Consider the following 22122-nt stretch of genomic DNA (forward strand, 5'->3'; position numbering starts at 1 on the left):
GAGGGTGGTTTCTCCTCTTCCCCAAACCTAGAGTACCTCAGCCCTTCGTCCATGGATTCTTCACTAGTAGTTTCAACGGTGGTCAAGTTCCTTAAGACACTCAGGTGAGTGCTTGCTGAATGACCTAAACCCACAATTTTTAGATAGGAAGATCCTGGGGGGTGTTTCGATGCACTATCGCGTCACGTGTGTAAGATCGTCTCCGATGAGCTTTCTAGATCTTAAGTGCATATATGTATGATTTGATAAGCTACTTTGTTGACCCAATTTAATTTTGATCCGATTCTGTCGATGTGTTTCTAAGGCCATGAGGTTGCAGAGAGTTCATAGCATGAAGTGTCAAAAAACAGTTCATGTTGTGAACATTTTTCTACACTTTCACGTGTTCAAAAAATTTTGCTCTTAGGGTAAGAACCCCTTGTCCTTGTTGTAGGTGTCCCTCCTTTACCGACCTTCGTGGCCTTAGCCTGATTGTGCATTGGATTGGACTAAACTGTGAGTTTGGAGGAAAAGTTCACGTTGTGAACAAAAAAGGGTTCACGCCATGAAGGTCATCTAAATGGCTCATGTCGTGAACAAATTGGTTCACACCGTGAAGAGTTCTAAATGGCTCATAGCGTGAACGGATTTATGAACTTTCATGATTCTTAATCTTGTCAGACTTTGTGGCGTCAGAGGTGTCAAGATAAGGTTACCTATTTTTAGTAAGGCAATCTCGTGTTTCACAGCGTTAATCATCGCAGCGCGCTGATGTCGGGAGCGATTCGCGTGGTGTCAGAAAATGGTTCATGGCATAAACATTTTTCTGTAGTTTCACGTGGAGACTTCTTGAAAGATCCCTACCCCTCAATGCAACAAATTCAAGGGTGCTAGCAATGGAAGTAGCACTTCTTACGCAGGAAGGGCAAAGTCTCCCACTCGGGGCCTCACTCCCACAGATATCCGGACAAGAGACTAATCCCTCGGTTCTTCCAAAACCGAATCTAGAAAAACTTCCCTTGCCCAGTAGACATAGGTGATTCCATCGAGAAAAATCTATTCTAACGTAGTCAAGAGCCTTAACTAACCAAACTGATCCGACCAAACCTATAAGTCACATGGTTAGATCAAGGAAGAGACTTGCACTTGGATCATAGAGACCAATGCTTTTTTCCTCATCTCATGAGGCAGAACCGTTGATTCTTTTCCATAGAACAAGGGTTATCTGGGATTTTACTTCAACTATCGTAACATAACAGAATTGAGTCTCATTTTAGGGATCCATCAGTCCAACCTAACCCCATCTACCCAATCCCATGGGTTAGCCAACCGCCCAACCACTGTAGTGATAGGATCCATTTAGAAATTTGGTTATGTTTTGCCCCGGGTATCAAGGAAAAGACTTCTCAGGCCCCCTAGTCGGCGCTTCAAGAAAACTTCAAGATAGTCACACCACTTACATACCCAATATGAATTTTCTTGTTTCACAGATTCAACTATCTTTAAAACAATCTTTTAATGAAACCATAGTATCACTGATCATATTCCTCCAAAATATCTAGCTTAAATTCTAATTTCCAATCATTCCTTCATCATCGATGTACCTATGGCATCATTGGCAACCAGAACGCTCATCACTTGTTCACTCCAGGGGCCTTTTCAATAGTTCCTAGCTCATAGTACCCGGAAATATAATCACATAAGAAAAATCCAGATGGACTCTCCGTTGAAGATCAGCAAGATCAACCAACAGAGAACGCTCACCACTTGTTCACTCAGGGGCCTTTTCAATAGTTCCTAGCTCATAGTACCCGGAAATATAATCACATAAGAAAAATCTAGATGGACTCTCCGTTGAAGATCAGCAAGATCATCCATATAAAAGAGCCATGGACTCATCCGTTGAGGACCAGCAAGGCCAATTAACCAGATCCATGCCCGAGTTTAGAAAATAACTCTAACTCCTTGTTCCATTTTCTTCCCTGATGCATGCATGGGTATCTTCGGCAACCCAGAGCCTGAGCACCGTATGGTCATCAGCACCCTCTAGGCTCCTTTGCAGGTCACCTAGCACTTCACTCATAGGCCGCTTCCTTGGTCCCTCATCCACCATACCGGAAGCTCACCATTTAAATCGAACCGAGGTTGGTCAAGACCTCGGCCGACCTCACTATGCAAAACGTCCTCCATTGACTCTCTGTCAAATGTTACAACTTTATCACTTAGGTCTCCACGACCTCATTCACAAGATGGTCAAAATACTTCCCCAGCATTCCTGACATAAAACAGTCAGTTAAAAACAAGTTTCATAAATACAGTTTCTAACAAACTCTCATCTTTCCACATTGTTCCACATCATTTCTCATTATTCCACATTCTTCTAGATCAATTCACATTGCTTATTCCACATCCAGTCATCCTTCACCCATTCTCATCCAATCACATCATATTACATCTCATCACATCTACCTACATCTATCCTTATGACATCACGTCACATCCATCCATTCACATCTATCCAGGTCCACATCACATTACATCACATCTATCCACGTCACAACATATCCACATCGCATCTCATCCATTCATATCACGTCACATCCATTTACATTCATTCAGATCCACACATCATCCATTCATATCACGTCACATCCATTTACATTCATTCAGATCCACATATCATCACATCACGTTCACATCTATTTACATTCATTCAGATCCACATCACATCCACATATCATCACATCATGTTCACATCTATTTACATCACTTCACATCCATTCACATCTACCCAGATCCACATCACATCACATCTCATCTATCCACATCATATCTAACCAGATCCACATCACATCACATCTCATCTATCCACATCATATCTAACCAAATCCACATCACATCTCATCCATTCACATCTCATCACATCACATTCACATCTCACCACATCCATTCATATATCATGTTATGCTTAGCCACACCTCCAAGAGGGAACTCTACACATTCACCTAATGGATGAGCAATGAAACACAAACGTCGTGGTGTACTTACCAATGCTTCGAGCTTGTGTCTCTTGAAGCCTCCAAGTTCGCATGTATGCTACAAACTCCAAGCTCCATCTCCACACTGTCACCGTGGAGTTGCTCACACCATCACGTAGGCCAATCACACTCTCTCTCACTCTCTCATACAAGCATAAACACACAAGCATGAAAGAGGCACAATTCTAGAATGCTCTCACTCCTCACTCTCTCACAATTCTAGAATGCTCTCACTCCTCACTCTCTCACAAGTACAAGGGAAGAGCTCTCAATAGCACAAAGGGGATTGTGTCCTTTCATTATGAGAAAATACCTTATATATAATTGGGCCTTATTCACACTTGGGTACCCAAAACTTACTAACTAGGCCTTGGGTGGCCAATGTCTCATAATGTACAACCTTCAATAGTGCCTTTACATGACACTTATTAATGTCCTCAATTGAGGATCATGGTGTTTATCCAAATGGGATTAACATTACCCCTTTCTTGAAGTAGGTTGTCCTCAGAACCTGTTATTGAGGTCTGAAGACCAGGTCACCAAATTCGTGTGGTGATAGAAGTTGCGACGGTGAGACTCAAGTTTTCTGAGTGTGCACTGAAATGCCGAATGGGACTTCCAGAACCCGGTGTCGATCATGTCTTCAAATGTTATGTGCATATAACCTGGAAGACATCTTAGATGATGGTAATATAGCATTATACTTCTGTTTGATGGCCCTTGGTTCATGTCAAACTGTAGATGCTGAGCCTCATAGCTGTCATAAGGTTCTCTAGGTTGGTCTATCAGAACCACTAATAATTTCATGAACCTGACACTGGCTACAATTGCAGGACCTGGTATTTTTTGCCAAGCTCTGATCCAATTGAGCAGTTGTTGTCTTTGTGCTTGAATAGTGGCAAATGTTGTTGGGTTAAATATTGGAAAATTGTAGCAGATATGAGAATCCCTTTCTTTTGTAGCTTGAAACTCTAGCGGTGTCCACCTCCTCTCGTAATGTTGGCGGTGCACTCATGTAAATGCTACTATATTCTGTTACTCTTAAAAATTCCTTTCTCCATGAAGGTTGTGCTCCAAAATCCTGCAACTGTGGTGCCTCTTCAGTTGTATGGATGGTGGTGCATCCACCTTTGGTGTGCACTAGATGTTTCCTCCATCTTCTGTAACAATAACTGATCATGAAAGTGACCAGGCAAATTTCCAAAACAAGTTTGAGAGATGGGGGTTTGCCATCCTTGTGTGTTTTGCGACATTGGCCCATAATGTTCCCTCTCCAGCCAATGGTAGTAATTCCTTTAATTTTGGACGAGTGCCCGGAGAGGGTATGACACATAATTTTGGAAGAGTGACCTAAACTAGGGGGTGGGTGGCTAGGTTTATGAGCTTGGAAAAAGGTTTGAATTTCAAGGATTTCTTCGTTATCCACATCTGGGTAATTTATGTGAGTTGCATCAAAATTATTGCATATGTTGGTAAGCATAGCTTCTAAATGCTTATGGATATTAGTATATATCTTAAGGATTCCCACTAGGTGATATAAGGTAGGCCCACAAAGATTTAAATATTGGTGGGGGGGTATTATATACTTCTAACCACCCATGACTGATTACCCATTGATAAGTATTAGCCACAACCTCATAGTTGGCTGGTGTGTCATCTAGAACAAACAGGTCGAGTTTGTAGATCTTGTTGTCCAAAATTTTTGAATTTTGTAAGACACGACACTAACTACGGAGGTTGAGGACTATTGGATGCAAAGGATAAAAGAAGATATCTTATGGGTTAGTTAATATCAGATCCCCCTCAAAATGCCCATAATGATGGTTGGGTCAGCATCTCGCTTAGTATTTTGTTTAATAAGGGTTAATTCTCCTAAACCTATATCTTCAGCTCTAAGTTAATGTCATATTGAAGTAATGAGAGTGTTACTGTAGACAAAAACAAGGTAAGAGTTTGAGAAGGGGCCCGAGGAGTTACCGGCAATTGTCCCAATTCCGAGGCACGCTCAAGGAGGGTATGTAAGTCATCTGTGGGCTCCAGCCTTTGACTCCGTTCCTGTGTGGCCAGCTCGCAGGCCAGTTCTTGCATGTGGATATCAGCATTGCTGAGCTCTGTAGAAATGGTTGTTTCTTTGATCATCCGTTCAGCATCCAACACTTCGAATCTTCTTGTTGCCACTTCTTGTGCTCTTCTGGCAATAGCTTCTCTTTGATTGGCTTCAGTAATTTGAAATACCTGTTGTGTTGCCAATCTTTGTGCATCCGATCATTGGTTTTCTAGTTGTGATATTGTTTCTTGGCTTCTTTGCACCATTGTTTGGTTAGTGATGATTATTTCATTGAGAGCCTTGAGTTTTTCCACATGCGCTTTGTTAACCTGCTCTCATTCGTGTTGCAGTCCTTGTACTCTTTCTTGTTCTTCTTTGAGGTTGGTTGTGAGGAGCTCTATTTGTTGTCAAAGCATATCCTCAGTACGCTTTGCACTCTCCTGGTACTCTTGCATTTGCTTGAGTTTTTTCGCATGCGCTTTGTTAACCTGCTCTTGTCATGTTGCAGTCCTTGTACTCTTTCTTGTTCTTCTTTAAGGTTGGCTGCGAGGAGCTCTATTTGTTGTCAAAGCATATCCTTAGTACGCTTTGTGCTCTCCTGGTACTCTTGCATTCGCTTGAGTTTTTTCGCATGCGCTTTGTTAACATGCTCTCGTTTCCTGTTGCAGTCCTTGTACTCTTTCTTGTTCTTCTTTGAGGTTAGCTGTGAGGAGCTCTATTTGTTGTCGAAGCATATCCTCAGTATGCTTTGTGCTCTCCTTGGCATGCCTAGTTGTTAGGCTCTATGTGTGAGCTATCTCCTTTTGTATCTTCTCCTTTGCTTGCTTCAGCCTTGCATTCAAGTCAGCATTCTCATTGATTTTTTATACAATGGTTTGACTCAAAACCAAGTTATTACTCTCCAATACACGGTATCTTGTTTCCTATTCTTCTGCAGCCCCTGTAAACTCTTTATGATTACTTATTTATGAGTTTCTTCTGCTATACTGCCAAAGTATCTTTCACACTTTGTGTTTGTGCATTGGCCTCTTCTAGCTGCTTCCATAGGCTAGCGTTGCTGTCGTGCAGCATGTGTGTTTAACAAATGGCAATGCCATACCTTCTGTTCCTGTCCCTAGTTGGTACTAGTGGCCGCACTTATTTTTGTAAGGGGATCATGGAGTGTGTCAAGGCCTTCCAAGGTATCCTGGAGGAATTGTTGCGAATCCACCTCCTTGAAAGAACCAAGATGCGACAGTGGCTCATCTTGATCCAATCTTCTTTGTTTTCTTGGCATGGACATCTCTGGGGAGTGAGGCCTCTTACTAGATTCTGCTGGCTTCTCTAATTCTTTTTGTGCAACTAATGCCTCCTCGTGTGCTAGTCCTTCCAAGGTATGATCTTTCTGTGTTTGTTCTCCAGCTTCCTCTATGTGCATCTCCGCTAGTTGTGTGAATCCTTGAGCGGGGAGAGGTCTTTGAGTATTAATTGTGTAGGGCTCATTGGAGGGGAGAGCTGTTGGTGTTGTTCCTGCATAGTAGGGATTTGTAGTTTTTCTTGGAGAGCCTCTTGGTATGTCTTCATCTTTGATCCCACAATCCCTTCCAATTGCTGAGACTCTGTGGTGACATCCACTAGTAGCCCTCTCATCCTTTTGTTAGACTTCCTCTTTCAATCTTTCTTGATTGACTTTTATGAGCTATTATGTCTCCATTAACACTGCTTGTCCTTCATCCACCCTTCCAGTAGATTCGATAGGTTGACTTTTATGAGCTATTCTATCTCCATTAACACTGCTTGTCCTTCATCCACCCTTCCAGTAGATTCGGTAGGTTGACTGGGGATTAAGGCTAGCGACAGGTTTTCCTCTGGTTTATCTTTCACTGGCCGTTGTGCCACATGGTTAAGTATTTGTGTTAACAGGTATGCGTTGCTGACCTTGGACTGATGTGCCTTGAGATAATTTTCCATTTTTTTGTGCATAAAAAAAGGCCCAATTGTCCTCCTCTTCATGAGCTTTGGCAATCCTGTTAAGGCTTACCCTATTATACCTGTCAACTGGTTTAATTTGCATTAACGACATTGCCCTGCAAGCTTTCTCTGTGGCTTCATCCTTGATGTTCTCGTACTTTGCCCCATTGGAGTTATAAGAATCTCTCTTTAGCATCTCCTTGATGGGCATTGTATCTAATGTGTGTCTGTGGGCCTTGACTGCCGCCCGGGGAGCTGTAAAGCATCTTTGATGAGGTCTTCTATTATGAGCAGCTCTTCCATGGTGGTACCATCTGCCTTTGTAATTTTTCCTCTCTTTGTTTGCTTCCTTGATGGGAATTGTATCTAATGTGTGTCTGTGGGCCTTGACTGCCGCCCGGGGAGCTATAAAGCATCTTTGATGAGGTCTTCTGTTATGAGCAGCTCTTCCATGGTGGTACCATCTGCCTTTGTAATTTTTCCTCTCTTTGTTTGCTTATCATATGTACGAAAATATTCTGCACAGAGGTCTGTGTCGATCCCTTTGTGTAGCACTGTAGCCATTCTACCAAGGCCGACTTTTTCCAGCTTATCCTTTACTTTCGCATCTTCCAATAGATGGAGGCACTCCTTACTGTGGCATTGCAGAGTGATTTTCCCATGTAGTGTAGTGACGTGTCTTCTGATGAGAGTTCCCTATAAGGATTGGGCGTAAGGGCCCAAGAAGTTGCTCCTCAACTTGCTGGCACTCTGGGACCCTGTGGCACTGCTGGCTTGTGTTGGAGGTGGTTGCTCCCGGGACTCAGATTCTGACATAGACATCTGTACAACCATATATTGTCAGTCGAATGACTGGTGGAAGCCACGCCCTTTTTTTTGTGTTAATTAGTGTTAGTATGTTAGGGAAAGGTTCGTGAGGGCCTTCCCTTATAGTAGAATGTGTGAATTTGAAGGCATGAAAGGTTTCTCCGTGAAGCAGCAGCAGCAGATGTGAATGTGATGCGGGGACGTGAAGGTCTCCTGTGAAGTTGCAGACTTGGGGACGTGAATTTCTCTCGTGAAGTTTGGGGACGTGAAGTTCTCCCGTGAAGTTCGGGGATGTGAAGGTCTCCCGTGAAGTTCGGGGACGTGAAGTTTGGGGACGTGAAGATCTCTCATGAAGTTCGAGGACGTGAAGGTCTCTCATGATGTTGCAGACTTTACAAATTTTTCATGACAAGGACGCCAGATTTTTTTGTTTTTAACACCTTATGTATTCATGTAGATTTTTCTTGGAAGGTTGATATCTTATGTTTTTACATTTGTATTTTTACGTTTTCATTTATCAGTCCATGAATCGATAATCAAAAGAGATATAATTGCAACACCCGTCCCAAAAAATATACACATTCAAAAGAAACAACAACAAAAAACAAAGAATAAAAAGAAGGAAAGGAAAGGTATAGCTCCCACCTTGAGAGGTCAGGAAGGCGATGTCAAGAGAAAGGAGTCGAAAGCACGCAAGGAATCGATGAAAGAGAACGCGAAATCACCAGTGAAAGTGACAAAATCAAGAAGGCAAATCGATTTTATAGAGTAGCCGTCGAACACGATAGTTACGTTAAATGATCAATCCACGTGTCATTTTGTGATTGGTTCTGCAATTTTTTATCGTTTCACGGCGTGAACTTCTTTGCACTTTTTCACGCCGTGAAACACTAAAAAAGGTTCACGTCATGAAACAGTTTGGGATTCTTCACCAAAAATAGTTCACGTCGTGAAACATTTTGGGTACTTCCACGGCGTGAAATATTTTTCTGCTGTTTCATGTGAAGTTTATAAAATCAATTTTTTGTGCTCAAACGCACCCGCATGCACACATGATTGTGAGACCCCCTGCCCCCTCCAAGATGCCCCCTCCGAGGGTGCTGGCGAGACGGAAGCAGCGTCAGCCTCCCATGCAGGGCAGGGATCCACACTCGGGGCCTCACCCACCACGGATATCCAAACAAGATACTAGCCCGGCGGTTCCTCCGAAACCGAACCCGAGAAAACTTCCCTCGCCCGGAAGGCACGAGCGATTCCACTAGGAAAATCATCTAACACGAGAATCGTTCTATCGAGTCAAAGTCTTAACTAACCAAACTGATCCGACCAAACCTGAAAATCACATGGTCAGATCAAGGAAGAGACTTGCACTTGGTCCATAGAATCACCACTTTTTTCCTCCTTTAGCGAGGTATAGCCGGCTGATTCCATCCCACAAAACAAGGGTCTTCCTAGGACTTATTCTAACTAACGTAACTTAATCGTAACTATTTGTATCGCAGAAATCCCCCAATCCAGCCTAACCCCAATTGACCCATGGGTTAGCCAACCGCCCACCAACCACTGTATTGGTGGGATTCCTTTATAAAAAATTTGGTTCTATTTTGCCCGGGTACCAAGGAAAAGAGTTCCCAGGCCCCCTAGCCGGCGTTTCAAGCAAAATTCAAGGTAGTCATACCACTTATATACCCAATATGAAATTGCCATTTTAACATATTGCCATTTTAATAGATTCGGCTATCTTTAAAACAATCTTTCAATGAAATCATAGTATTACTGATCATAATCCTCCAAAATATTGAGTCCATTGTTTTACAAAATATATCATCCGGACTCTCTGTTGAAGACCAGCTGGTCAACCAACGAGATCCAATATCAAAATTCCATTCACAAAAGTCATTCTTTTCGATTCATCTGTATCTTCCTCGATGTACGCATGGGTGTCCTAGCAACCGCGAGCTTGTGCATCACCTGGTCAAAACGCTCTAGGATCCTACTTAGGTGTCCTAGCACTTCACTCAAGGACCGCTTCCTCGGTCCTCGCCCATCATACCGAAAGCACACCATTTTAACTATACCGAGGCTGGTTAAGACCTCGGTAGGTTTTGCCTCACAAGCGACGTCTCTCGATGACTCCCCGCAGCTCTTGCAAACGAGTTTCTCCTTAGTTAAACACATACCAAATGCTTCCTCTAGCCATCTGGCGTAAAATAGTACTTTAAAAGAAAACAGAGGTTCTATGCAAGTGGAATTCCTGGTTCGAGATTGGTTCCACAAAACCCTTTTCCCTTAATCTACTTTTTTTAAATGAGAACCATTGATCTCTCATCAAGGTAATCTACCCATCATTTGACTGAATTTCCAACTAGATTCTTGGTGATTTCGATTAAGGGAAAACTATGCTAATTCAACGGTAGTCTATTCTTTATGTCAAGAATTGGAATTGGTCACGAGGTTTTTTCTTGATTCAGATTTGAGAAATGGGCAAGTAGTTTACTAGCCGCCTCTCTCACACAGTCATGGTCTAACCAAAATTATTCGATTTACTTCTAACTTTGATTCCTAAGGATTTTCTTCAGATAAAAATCTACTGAACTTCTAACCGCAAGGAAAATTCCAACTTTATGAATTTCATTCCTTCCTAACCATAATAGATTAAGAAATGGTTCTATATGAGAATATCGGGTTTTTATAAAAATACTCTTCTTCCATTCATCTAATTTTGGGTAAATATCAATTTAGTGATTTATCCACCTAAAATATCTAAGAATATTCTTTCTACCAATATCAACCCTAAGTTTCTAGGTGGAATTATGGTGAAATTTCCTCTTTTATCACCAAAATTTAATTTAAACCTTTCTTTACTTAAAACACCATAAAAATTCTTCCTTTAATTAAATACAAATATCCATTTTTTTTAATATGCTTAAAATTCCTCTTTTTGCATTTAAATGATTGAATTCCAAATGTCATGGGAATTCCTCTTTTATCATAAAATAAATTTATCTAAAATTTATCTTTTTTAAATTAAATAAAAATATCCATTATTTCAAATATGCCAAAAATGATTGAATTCCAAATGTCATGGGAGTTTCTCTTTTATCATAAAAAAAAATTTATCTAAAATTCCTCTTTTTTAAATTAAATAAAAATATCCATTATTTCAAATATGCCAAAAATTTCTCTTTTGGTATTTAAATGATTGAATTCCAAATGTCATGGGAATTCCTCTTTTATCATTTAAAAAATTCTTATGCATAAAATAAATTTATCAAAAATTTATCTTTTCTTTTAATTAAATATTTATGCATAAATACTAAAATTTTATTTTCCAAGAATATGATGAAAATTATTCTTTTTGGATAGGATGTCCAATCCTAGAATATGGTAGGAAGTTCTCTTTTAGCATTATGCATAAAAATAAGAGATGTATTATTTTCTGAAAATTTTGCCATAGCTTCACTGCTATTACTGATAATTTTTATTTTTTCATAAAAGAATAAAACATTGTAATGAAAATATGATAGAAGATCTATTTTTAAGCTTAAATCTAAACTATGGATTTAAATCATAATTTTAACCATAATCATAAACTTAATTATGATTATCCCACTAGATTAAGCTAATTCCATTATTTCTCTTTTGCCAAATTGATAGGATAATCTATTTCTCATTTAGAATCAATCAAAGTAGTTTTTAACTAATTATAAATAATCTAAAAGAATTAACCATTATTTTGTTAACACAAAATCATACAAATACCATTTTCTTATTCTCTAGCTTAACAAGCCTAGAGTTTGGTTTTGGAATAAGAAATTATCAAAGAGAAGCATTCTTTTGCTAAACAATTAGTCATAGAAATGACTATTCTTTTTGGAGAGAGAGATATACATAAGAAAGCATTCTAAATAAGCGTAAAGATTAACTTTTTCTTGATTACACATTGAGATTCTTAGGGAAAGCTTGATTTGAATTTAAAACAACCATTTAGAAAACTTTATAGGTGAGGGAGACCACTTACTGATTCCAACTGGATTCTAGAATTTTTCAGCTTCAGTTTGACTCAATTTGGACAAGATTTGAACCAGTTTGGCTCTCCTTTTGATCCAGTTTGATCCAGGAGAGAGGAGAGATAAAAATATCATAATTTTTTTGAATTAAAAACCCTTGCACACATGTGAAGAAGGTGCCTACCTCAAAGGTCCCCCTCTCCTTACCAAGGTGTCAAAAATTCATCATTTTTTAAATATCTCATTTTTTTAGTAATATCTCTTAATTTTTAACTAATAAACCTTATACTCAGTCAACTCTTCACCTTATGTGAGCATTTACTCATTTTTAGGTATTTTATTTTTTTCTTTGGATTTATCTCATCCCAAAACTTGGATTAATCCTATTGGCCCATAGGAACCTTAATTGGTAGAAATTTTTGAAAATCTAGACCCTTAGGCTAAGGTCCTTATATCATTTTTAATTGATTCCTAATGCACATTGGAGAATTTATTTTGAACTTCTATTTTAGGGAAATATATTTTAGATATTAGGAGAGTTTTTATATCTAAAATATCTCAATATTGAAATATCTCTCTATAGAATTTTTCTTCTCTCTAGGCAAAAACAAGGAAAAATAATATTTTCTTGTATTCTAAAATAGGGAATGATTACACGGGATTAAGGTAAAAGCTTATTCATTATTCAAGTTGAGGAGGAATCTTACATCCTCTCCTATACTTGAAAAACGCGAGATGTCCTCATCTCACAAAGTGGGGGTAATCTTTTGCCAACTCTTTTTCTTTCTCTTAGGCGGCGTCTTCTAGAGGGAAGAACTTCCACTTGACTAAAAACTCTCTTAGGACTCTACCCCTGAGAACCTCCTCCCGAACATCAAAGATTTCTAAAGGTTGGAGTACCATCTAGCCTTAGGTCGAAGAAATCAATTGTTCATTATCAAGCACGTGACTCGGGCTGGGGATACATATTTCTTAAGCAAATTGACATGGAATACATTATATACCTTGAGATGGGGAGGCAGAAGAAGTTTATAAGCTAGATCACCTACTTTCTTTATAACAGCATACAGTCCACAGTATCTCGGAGAGAGCTTCTTGTACGTCCCTAAAGATAAGGAACTTCTTTTTGGTTGTACTCGAATGAAGACCATATCTGATTCTTCAAACACTCTCTCTAATCTCTTTTTATCTGTGTACTACTGCTTTTGCCTATTTTGGGCTGCCTTAATATCTTTATGGATTGATTGCATTTGCTAGTCCATGTCATCAAGCATTTGTCTAGACATTTCAACTCTGATTAATGGGTCAGACCAAGTCAATGGTGTAAGGCAATCTTGTCCATATACAGAGCTTTGAAAGGACTCATCCCAATGCTTCGATGATAAGAAGCATTGTAAGCAAATTCAACCAGATGCAAATGGCTTAACCACTTCTTGGGTTCCCTGCGCCACAGCATGACCGAAGGATATCTTCTATTACCTAATTCACTCTTTCAGTTCGGCCATCTGTTTTGTGGTGATAGGTTGTACTGAGATCCAAGAAAGTTCCTACTGCTTCAAAGAATGCAGTCCAGAATTTTGATGTGAACTTGGGATCTCTATCACTTACTATCCTCCTAGGTAAGCCATGCAATCTAAAGATCTCTTTAAGGAAAACTATGGCAACATCCACTGCAGTGGATGTTTCTTTCACTGGAGTCAGATGAGAAACTTTGGTTAGTCTAAAACTACCACAAAAATGGAGTTGTAACCTGATTGTACTGAAGGTAATCCAGTGATAAAGTCCATACTGATACATTCCCACTTCATCTATGGAATGTCTAGAGGTTGCAATTTTCCTGGCATCTTGACTCTCTCTGCCTTGAGACTCTGACACATTAAGCATTGTCGCACATGATCAAGTACATCCTTTTTGAGTCCTAGCCACAAAAGAAGCTTTTCTAGGTTTTTATAAACCATGGATGTCCAGCTATCAGGCTATCATGGGCTTCTACATAGCCGATTATTATAATACATGCATTCTTCATCCAATTTATACCCAAGAACTCGACTCAATTCCTGGGGAGTCTTGCTTTCCTGCATCAGAAGGGTAGCAATAGGAGCAAAGAATTTGTCCTGCATGATTCTCTCCCTTCAATGATTAATGGATTTGATACCACTGAAATTGCAAGCAAGGAGGCTTTTCTGCTGAGCGCATCTGCCACCACATTTTCTTTCCCTGGCCGATACTTGATTTCAAAATCAAATTCCTACAGGGTCTGCATCCATCTCCTTTGATGCATGTTGAGATCCCTTTGGGTAAAGATCCACTTCAGACTTTGATGATCTATCACATCAAGGTTAACCTCTATCCCAAAAGATAATGTCTCCATAACTTCAGAGCATAAACTACTGAGAGTATCTCTAAGTCATGGACGGCATAATTTCTCTCATGTGTTTTGAGCTTTCTAGATTCATAGCCACTGTATTACCCTCTTGCATAAGAGCACCGCCTAGGGCAAACCCACTAACATCAGTAATAACTACCTCAAAAGGTTTGGTAAAAGCTAGCAATTTAAGGATAGGGTTGGTTACTAAGGCTGTCTTCAGCTTATCAAAGGCACTCTGACACATTGCAGTCCACTAAAATAGGGTACTTTTCTTGAGAAGGTTAGTTAAAGGGGATGCCATTTGAGCATACCTAGGTGTATAAAGATCCTATACCATCCAGTTAATCCTAGGAATCCTCTGACTTCCTTTACCATCTTGGGTTCTGGCCAATCTACGACTGCTTGGATCTTTGCTGTTAGGTCATGATAAATCCCATCTTTAGACACTATGAATCCCAAGTATTCCACCTGGTCAATAGAGAAAGAACACTTGCTCTTTTTTGCAAAGAGTTAGTGCTTTCTTAGGATTTCCAGGACCTTGCGCACATGATCTTCATGATCTGCAACATTCTTTGAGTATACCAAGATTTCATCAAAGAAGACAAGACAAAATCATCCAAGCATTCTCTGAGAATATCTTGCTTAAGATGATTAAACGTCGTTAGGGCATTAGTCAATCGAAATGGTATGACTGTGAACTCATAATGCCCATAGCGAGTGTTGAATGCTCTTCGGGATGTCATTGTTTATTGTTGCATGAGCAAAGCAATTTTTTCCTAAACTAACTCTGACAATTCCTGATGATAGCTACTCTGAGAAATACAAGAAGGCCTCACCTACACTACAACAGCACACACATTTCCTACACAGCCACTACTGCATCCTAATACTCTCAAGACACACAACAAGAGGAATAGAAGATAAGACAGAAAGACTAACAAACTGCACTATCAATTTAGAATTCGTCATGGCTACATAGAAATTTCGCCCAAAACCATCTTCGTATCTAATCGCCAAGAACTACCCCATATATAAAGACTCCCACGACTTCTAACTTCCAAGATCCCAAAAGTCATCCAAATAGACAAACGTCAAAAATAGACTAAAGACCATACATATGATAAAAGTGATTCCTCCTAAGGTCTAGCCTAAACACTTGGCACAGCTTGGTGGCTTGAGCCGCAGGGTGACATCGGATCCACAATCCCTTGATCCGGATTAATTTCCGCCTTATCCATCCTTGCACTTTCATCTTGTACTGTCACTTCACCTTCTGCCTCCTTTGTCTTAACTGCTTCCGGCAAAAATTATTATCTAAAATCAATTGTGTGATACGGCCCTCAAACACTTTGAACTGATCATCCGTAGCCAACTTTAAGCCATCAGCCCAAGTTCCAAATTCCAAGGTTGTTTGAAGTAATTCCTCCATCTTCATCTGCATCTCAGCACCAATCTTTGACAAATTATCCTCCAAGTCTATCTTTTCTTTGCATGTTGTATCTAACTAGTTCTGCAGACCCTGCACTTCCCTTTCCAAAATGGCAAGCTACTCCGGATCGATCTTCCTAGCCTCCAAAGTTGCAATCATTGCTTCCTGGTTGTTGAGAAATCTGCTCAGATCTGCCAAACTTTCAATAGCATCTTGCACAGAAAACACTCCAGCCAGACTTTTTCCTGCCCAAGTCTGTGTAGTTTGCTTTTGTATTGCTGGAAGAAATTTCTTATCCGCTGTCATCTCCCCAAGCTTTTTTGGAATAAAAGTAATAGTCTTGGCCCTTGCCTCTGCCTGTTGCACATTTGCCAATCTAGGGAGTAAGGAGAGCTTACTACTGCTAGCATGTGTCACTGGAGCAACACCCTCCAGAGTTACCCAACTTATCCGAGCAGATGACTTTTGCTTCAAAGCTGTTGGTGAGTCATACTCCAATTTTCGCTTCTTCTCATCTTTCATCAGCATCACCATAGGCCCCACAGGCACCTGCAACACATGACTAAACATCCCTACCAAATATGGGACTAACTTCCCAATAGATGGTGATCTTCTCTTGTCTCTAGTCTCAGTAAACTGCAACCTCTCATGTAAAAATGATGCCCAATCCATGCGAACTCCTCTTTCGGCATTCCAAAGAGGCACAAAAGCTTCCTTGGACATGTATGAACTCTTGGCCAATAGACAGACCTTATCCGAATACCAAAAAAGATGAGTGCTCCTTACCTTATCTTCCCCACCATGTAGTAGGACCTAGTTCCTTCTAGCGGCCCAAACTCGCCTTTCACGACAGAATCCGAAATCTTCTTCAATTTTGGCCCTTGCACATTTGGTACCTTAAACACTTCAGCCACTAGTTTCGACGTAACCTCTTTCCCTTCTGTAATGTACCCACAATTCTCTCTCAACTGGTATAGCTGCTGCTCAGCAAAAGAGTTCTGCTCCCATGCCACCCAAGGTAAGTTTGCAAAATCGTACAAACCTATCCGCTTCAACCACCAGACCTTGGTTTCTTCCTCTTGTGCATCAAACCCCTCATCTATCTCCATCTCCTCCGGTTGGCCTTCATCTGTAGACTCAACTTCATCATCATCATCAATGGTCTGCATGATGACTCTCGACGTCCTTAATTCGTACAGACTCAACTTCATCATCATCATCAATGGTCTGCATGATGACTCTCAATGTCCTTAATTATTCCAAGGCCATCTTCATTGAGCGTGTCTTCATCATGGACTCACTCGGGACTTCCTGTGCTGGCATGAGGAGCTTGTCTGAAAACATCCCTGCAAGCGCTTGCAAGAAACTCAAACATGCAAAAAGGTCACACACTTGAAACTGAACTGAGTGATCAAATCTGCCCCTCTATTTGTTATCATGACACTTGCCTATGAAAAGCGCACCCCATGCAATCGTTTCTAAACACGTACCATCCATTAGCAGCTTCACACGTGCCAAAGATTTTGCCTCAATTTGAGGTCCAAGATTCTCTTGAAAAAGAACAGTTCCACCTAACTGATTTCCAGTTTGGAAAAACTTTTGACATTGGCTTTGAGAGAGTTTCATTAGAAGTGTCATTTGTCCGGAAAGTTGTCATTAGAAGTGTCATTAAAGATGTCACGAAAGTTGTCATCGGAAGTGTCATCAGGTTGGAATATGAAGGGTCATTTTGAATATGAAGAGTCACTAAGGAGTCAGTTAGTTAGTTAGCTATTATGGAAAGAGTCGCCTATGAGTCTTTTAAAGGGCCAGAGTCTTCTTGTAATGTGTGTGAGAAATCAAGAATCAAGAAATTAGCTTCAGTTTCGCCTCTCTCTCTCTCTCTCTCTCTTTCAATCTCTGTGTGTGTAATGCTCCAATGAGAGTCGCTTCTATTCCTTTGTGTATTCCTTGTTGAAGGCATAGCTTTAACACTTGTTGGTGATCAACGGCGGGTGTCCTACTTTCTTCTGTTAGCAAAGGTGTGTGCTGAATTAGGCAAGTTGGCGGAGGTTAGAAGGCAGAAGCATTGAAGCATTTGCATGGCGAGTTGTAGAAGGCGGTTGGGTGGTCGAAGTCAAGCAAGGGCTGCAGATGAAGAAGAAGCTTTGCACATCACAAATGTTGTTGTTAACTCAAATGTAGCGAGGTTTCAAAATGGACGGTGTAAGGCATTTGGTGGAGGTATGATGAAAGCACTGATGCAAGTCTTTGACGAAGTGGGCTGCTGCCCCATCAAGGGCTGGAGCAGCACGGGTCACAGAGAAAGCCAGTAGGCGCTATTGGTAGAATTTACTCAGGGTTGAAGTAGTGCGTGGAGGCCAAATTGCAGTACAAGGTTGGTGTGAAAGAATCCAAGCAAGGGCTGGTATGATGGCAATCATGGACAGTACAATAAGCGTCGCATCTATCGTGGGTGTATCAAGGGTTGGAGCCGCACGTCTCACACAGAAGGCAAAGGAACGATAGGCGTTGTTGGCCAAATTTAACATGAATGCTAAAGCGCATGGCTAGCAACGGGCGGATGAAGGCTGGCATCACGCAAGGGAAGCACATAATTGTATAACAGCAATCATCGATGGTTCAATCGGCGCATCACTTACTGTCAAAGTTATTCAAGAGGAGGCTTATGCACAAATGAACTTTTGTGGAAGGGAGTTGAGTATCATAAAGGAGGATTACTCTTCTTCGGAGATGGAAGCGGAAGGTGGATTGTCTGAGGAGGCAGATTCAGGTAGATGACTTCGAGCAAGGTTGACGCAATCTGATGGAGGCATACCAGCAAAGAATCGGATGTAATACTAGGAGATGTGGAACCGGCAATGAGCACAATCTTGGACGAGCTTTGGATAAGGCATCTGATTCTCTATCAAGGGAGAAATGGGTTCTCAATAGCTTTGCAATTGTTCCCTCGGGCATGCCAAGTGTAGAGAGTGTCATTAGAAGTGTCATTTGTCCGGAAAGTTGTCATTAGAAGTGTCATTAAAGATGTCATTTAAGTTGTCGTTCGAAGTGTCGTTAGGTTGGAATATGAAGGGTCATTTTGAATATGAAGAGTCACTAAGGAATCGGTTAGTCAGTTAGTTGTTATGGAAAGAGTCGCCTAGGAGTCTTTTAAAGGGCCAGAGTCTTCTTGTAATGTGTGTGAGAAATCAAGAATCAAGAAATCAGTTTCTGTTTCGCCTCTCTCTCTCTCTCTCTCTCTCTCTCTCTCTCTCTCTCTCTCTCTCTCTCTCTCTCTCTCTCTCTCTCTCTCTTTCTCTTTCAATCTTTGTGTGTAATGTTTCCACGAGAGTCGTGTGAGTGTGTGTAATCTTGTTGAGGGCTACGGCCCTTTAACAGTCATGTTCCTTGATTCTAATCTGGTAGTACTCGGATTTGAGATCTATCTTTATGAACATTTGGGTCCCACTTAACCGATCCAGAAGTTCATCAATCCTAGGGATAGGATACTTATTTTTAATTGTTAATTGATTCAGTCCTCTGTAGTCAATATAAAGTCTTAACGTCCCATCTTTTTTCTTTTAAAAGAGAATGGGCGCACCCCAAGGTGAGACACTGGGTTTGACAAATCCCTGCTCTAATAGTTGTCTTAACTGCTCCTTAAGTTCTATGGCTTCAAGGACTAGCATTTTGTTGCACGCTGGGCTACTGGCTGAGCTCTGGGGGTTAACTGGATCTCATGATCTACTTCATGAGCCGGAGGCATCTCAGTCAGCTCTTCAGGGAACACATCTGCATACTCACTTAACCACTTTGGTTCTTTAGCCTTGCATTTTATATCTATCGGATTCATCTTAACGACATAAACAGCTTGCCTCTTTGTGATCCCTTTTAACAATTTAGAAGCCTTGACTAATTGCAGGGATCCAGAAACTCTAGTTCCTTGAACTTTATTCCCATGAAGGTTAAGGAAAGAGATGGCTCCATTGTGACAATGAATGTCAGCCTGATTCTTATGGAGCCAATCCATTCCAAGGATTCCATCATAGATTCCCAAGTGTAGGACTCTTAACTAGCACTCTGTTACGTTCCCATCGAGACTATCTGAATAAGGTCTGTCTCAAGGTGTGTGAAAAGAATCTTTCCACTTGCTAGTTCCACTTGCATAGGTTTCCCTGATTTTTGCTTTAGGACTAACTTACGCAGACATTCTGGGAAAATAAAAGAATGAGTACTGCTTGAATCAATCAAAATCTTGAATTGCTTACCTTGGTACTCTGTTGGAGTCTAGAGGACTAAAAATTGACGATTCTTCCCTTGATGCTCAATTGCGGCATAGATCTATCCTTTTTCTTCCTCCACTTTGTCAGCTATAGTGACGGCTCTAGCTGCTCTGCAGTCTGAAGTGGAACTCTCTCTCTTTGGTTACCCTAATTCTGGGAGAGGAATTCAGAGACTGCTTTGCATGGAGGCTACAGGTTGAGTTGGCACTCTTCTAGGGTTACCCTGATTTTGGTACGGGGGGGCCTGATTGGGGACTGATACGAAGGAGTCTGTCTCTGAATTCTGGGACCCTGACTTCCTTGGCCCACAGATGGAGAGGGGTAATCCTTAAGCTGGTGCCCAAACCCCTAACATTCAAAGCACCTGTTCTCACTTCAAAGCACTTCCCTCTGCATTCTTAAAAGAGTCAGAGTTCCTGAGAAAGAGCTTTGAGGAAACTTCCTGACTCCAGATTCTGGTTGGAACCTTGGTGTCTCTTTGGAGACGGAAGGTTGGAAGAACTTCCAGGTGTCTTGAATCTCTTGAAGGATGAGGGAGCTGGCCTTGGCGGGACGTTAACGAGATGAAGGCTTTGGCAAAGACCTTCGCCATTCTTACAGCTTCAGCCATGGAAGCTGGCTTGGCATTCTTGACCAGGGTGTCTAAACGTTCATTCATTCCCCGAATGAACCTGGCCATGAGTTGCTCTTCATCTAGTGGTGGTGAGTACTTGAGGAGAAGAGCAAATGCCTGGTGATATTCTTTAATAGTTTTGCTCATTTGGTTTAGCTCTAAGAATTCATTCATCTTAGTTTCTAAGAATCCGGGGGGACAAAATCTCTTCCTTCAATAAGCTTTGAGATCATTCTAGGACTGGGTATTCCTATCCGTTGGTGTTGCAATGGTTTCTCCATGCCACCTTGGCTGTTTCCACAATCTTCAGCCTAGCGAGAGCCATTTTGTATCTGGTGACATCAAAACATTCCTCTATGGCCTCAACCCACTTCTCCATAGCCTCGCCCAAGTTCTCCCCTTCACCTTTGAAGGGTCCTGACTAAGTTCAAATACTCTACTTCCATTAATCTAATTTTGGGTAAATATCAATTTGGTGATTTATCCACCTAAAATATCTAAGAATATTCTTTCTACCAATTTAATTATCAACCCTAAGTTTCTAGGTGGAATTATGGTGAAAATTCCTCTTTTGTCACCAAAATTTAATTTTAACCTTTCTCTACTTAAAATACCATAAAAACTCTTCTTTTAATTAAATATAAATATCCATTTTTTTGAATATGCTTAAAATTCCTCTTTTTGCATTTAAATGATTGAATTCCAAATGTCATGGGAATTCCTCTTTTATCATAAAATAAATTTATCTAAAATTTCTCTTTTTTAAATTAAATAAAAATATCCATTATTTCAAATATGCTAAAAATGATTGAATTCCAAATGATTGAATTCCTCTTTTTTAAATTAAATAAAAATATCCATTATTTCAAATATCCCAAAAATGATTGAATTCCAAATGTCATGGGAATTCCTCTTTTATCAACATAAAAATAAATTTATCTAAAATTTCTCTTTTTTAAATTAAATAAAAATATCCATTATTTCAAATATGCGAAAAATGATTGAATTCCAAATGTCATGGGAGTTCCTCTTTTACCATAAAATAAATTTATCTAAAATTTCTCTTTTTAAATTAAATAAAAATATCCATTATTTCAAATATGCCAAAAATTCATCTTTTGGTATTTAAATGATTGAATTCCAAATGTCATGGGAATTCCTCTTTTATCATTTAAAAATTTCCTATGCATAAAATAAATTTATCAAAAATTTATCTTTTCTTTTAATTAAATATTTATGCATAAATACTAAAAATTTATTTCCCAAGAATATGATGAAAATCATTCTTTTTGGATAGGATGTCCAATCCTAGAATATGGTAGGAGGTCCCTCTTTTAGCATTATGCATAAAAATAAGATATGTATTATTTTTTGAAAATTTTGCCATAGCTTCGTTGCTATTACTGATAATTTTTATTTTTTCTTAAAAGAATAAAACATTGTAATGAAAATATAATAGAAGATCTATTTTTAAGCTTAAATCTAAACTATGGATTTAAATCATAATTTTAACCATAATCATAAACTTAATTATGATTATCCCACTAGATTAAGCTAATTCCATTATTTCTCTTTTCCCAAATTGATAGGATAATCTATTTCTCATTTATACTTAA

This window comes from Cibotium barometz, chromosome 11, assembly GCF_041138505.1.
Source record: "Cibotium barometz isolate CiBa-2024 chromosome 11, ASM4113850v1, whole genome shotgun sequence".
Taxonomy (NCBI): domain Eukaryota; kingdom Viridiplantae; phylum Streptophyta; class Polypodiopsida; order Cyatheales; family Cibotiaceae; genus Cibotium; species Cibotium barometz.